Raw genomic sequence first — 3,612 nt, forward strand, 5'->3', positions numbered from 1 at the left:
GACGCTCTAAAAGTAGCGAATTTGTAATAAGAGTAGCCCAATTTTTTGTTTAGTGGCTGATTTATTTATTTATTTATTTATTTATTTATTTATATATATATACAAGAAGGTACATTGGGTTTGTGAGAATACATTGGATAGTACAGTATTTACACTCTTGTAAAGCCACTAGTACGCGCAGCGTTTCGGGCAGAAGCTGATACAGGTTTCAAAGTAATATATTTTGATATATAGAGTACACTACATGATTTTAATTGTTTTATTAATATTATCTCTGCATATTTTTATTTAAAAAATATGATAAATGGATAGCTTACCAATATTTACTGTATGAAGCATAATGGGTGTGGAGTCCTTCCACGTCATCACAGTTGACGATTATAAAATTCTTCTTCGTCTGCAACCACAACCTCGTTTTTCTATATTACAGACTCATATTTAAGCGTTTACATGGTTGGTTCAATTGATGAGCAACAAGTTCCGTTTTCGTCAAGATATGTTTTGATTCTCAAGATTGATGTCAAAATCTCAAGTCGCATTGGATTTCTCAGTTTAGTTTTCACTGATGTTACTCTCGAAAATACCCGTTCAACAAGGGCATTACTGATTGGTAAGCTGTATATTTTAAATTCAAACTAAGCGAGGTTAATCAGTATGGGATCGCCAGCAACGTTCTTGACATTTATTGTCTTGGTCCGAAATGACGATCCAGATGTTGGAATTTATCGCTCACAAATGGTGGACCGGTCAACGGTTAACAGTAGGCGCCACTGACTCTCAATTTCACTAATCTTACATTGGTCAGCTAGTACTAATGGAGGTTCTGAAAATGGTGGCCATGCGTGGCTAAGGCATATGATAAGGGACAGCGCTAGATTTTTCACCTTTTTGAACGTTTCAAAATTACTTAGAATACGAGTAAGAAGCTACTGCAAACTTTCACTCAAAAATTATGGCATCTTTCTTGAATATTTTGAAACTTTTCCTGGGTTATAATTTTGTCTGTTAATTGCCAGAAGTGTTGAAAATTCGTAACCAAAGTCAACTTTCTCCAGGGGGCAGATATATGGAATTGTAGTCCACATGAACATCAAGCTTTGCATGATGAGGATGCACGATTCTTCTAAGCATTCCAAGAGTGAAGTTTTCTAAGTCAGTGTGAAGGCTACACTGGTCTGCTTCATCTTTTTGATAACATAAATTCATGCTTTCTAAATCATTTAAGATGGGTTAGATAAATGTGATTTATACACATTACACTATACAAGCATAAATAATTATCATTGAGTTTCTTAACATTTAATTCAACTTGCTTTTATATTAGCTCAAAAAGTCGCAAGTAGCGAAATTAAAAAGTTGAGAGCTACTTTCTCAAAAGCAGCCCAATTCGCTACTTGTAGCCCAATCTGGCAACCCTTTGCCAACCCTCCAGCCCTCCTCACTCTCATCCTCCCTTACTCATCCATCACTTATACCTCACTAACTCATAGATTGTTTAACGTTATAAATATCCCTAAATACTTTGGTAGCATAATATATAGCAGTTACGTCATACAAAGCAGGTTTTGAAATTACAAATGGGTTATTGGAAGATTTATATTTAAATATTTTTATAATATAAAATCAGTTATATATAATTTATTTATAAATAATGCATTATAATGTAGATTTTATTAATGATTTTGCATTTAATGCAAATAAATAATATAATATACAATAGATTTTAGCACATGTCTAAGACGGTGTATAAAAGAAAACGAGAGAGAAATTATGGGTAACTTTTATTATTTATTTATTTATTTATTTATATATTTATTTATACAAGAAGGAACATTGGGTTTGTGAGGGTACATATCATGGTGTTTACATTCTTGTAAAGCCACTAGTGCGCGCAGCGTTTCGGGCAGGTCCTTAATCTAACATAGAATTTTAAGTAGGTAAATTCTAGCAAAATTTATAAAATGTTAACAGGTACTTATTGTAAGAAAAAAATGAGAGAGATTAGTAGGTATATTAAAGCACATCGATAGCTCTGATTGATAGCATTGACAGCTTGATTGATAATTTAACAAAGATTAATAGGCACAATAAAGCATATTGATAACACATATAAGACGACAATTCAATTTCTTTCTTTATTATGTACCCCATACCCATCCCGTGGGCGGTGGTGTAAAGGATTAAAGAGGCACATAATCGATTCACGAACTGAACTCTCTAGTTCGTTTAGCTAAGCAAATAACAATCTTTTGACGCTATAGTTACAAAATTATTAATGTTATATATACATGTACACATACTCATGCATACATGTACATATATACGTATACATATATACATACACACATACATATTTAATCACCCACACAAATACACACATCAATAATCTTTTGTGTCACAAGTGATTCAACAAGAGGTTCACAACAGTCACTATACAAGGCACTTTACATCTATGATGAGCAAATTACAGTATACCTAAGTCATAAAAGTATTTGTGTGTACGTCTGATACCATACTACTTGTGTAAAGGAGGAAATGGATATGTTTATCTCTCAGAATGTTCGGCAATATGTTTATTGTTTGTGATGTGTGTCTATATTTAATATCAAATAAATGGATTTAAACTATTTCACACAGATAGATATATTAGACGAGGAGGGGGAGTAGCCATATTTGCTAGGGACAATTTGAAATGTAGTCTCAAAGAGGGAATTAAAACTGAGCCACATACAGAAACTATTTGGATAGAATTAAACGAAAAAGCAAATAACATTATAATAGGAGTTATATAGGCCACCAAATTTAGACAGAATGGAAGCAAAGTATCTATGAGATGAAATATCTAGAGCATCTAGATCTAACAGCGTTTATGTCATGGGTGACTTTAATTTTAGTGGAATTAACTGGTTGAACAAAACAGGGAATAATGAAGCAGAAGATTTTCTAGAATTAATTGGCGATTGCTTTCTTACGCAACACATTAAGGAAACAACGCGGGTTAGTTAGTTTAGTTCATTTATTATGCACCCCATACCCATCTTGTGGGCGGTAGTGGAAAGGGTTACAGAGGCACATAATGGGCTCAGGGACTGAACCCCACAATTCATTTAGCTAAGCAAGTTACAATCTTGATGAGCTAGTTACAAAATTCAATATAAGTCATCACATCAACAATGGGTTCGAGATCGACCTCAAGTACAGGTTCTAAATTAACATTATGTAATAAAATTGTACTCACATTTCCTCATCCTACATGTCAACCTAGCCGTGTTTTGCTGTTACTATGAGTATTAAATACTATATTTGTACTTCTGTTAAAAACTGCAGTGTCTAAATATCCCTTATTTAGAAACTTGCTAAATATTTTCAACAATTTTAATATGTTCGTTTACTTCTCATATAGTATTAAGTGTTAATTTATTAAACTCGTACATAATTTACCTTTAAAATTTTATGTAATTTTTTTTATTTTTATTTTTTTTTTTATTATTTTCTACCACAAACGTGGCCACACATTTACAATGCTAACCAGCATATATACATTTTCTTCTGTCCTCCATGGACAGGGTTAGAGAAGTGTTAAACATATAGTTCAAAGATTTATTGAACAAT

Source organism: Procambarus clarkii, chromosome 36, assembly GCF_040958095.1.
Source record: "Procambarus clarkii isolate CNS0578487 chromosome 36, FALCON_Pclarkii_2.0, whole genome shotgun sequence".
Taxonomy (NCBI): Eukaryota; Metazoa; Arthropoda; class Malacostraca; order Decapoda; family Cambaridae; genus Procambarus; species Procambarus clarkii.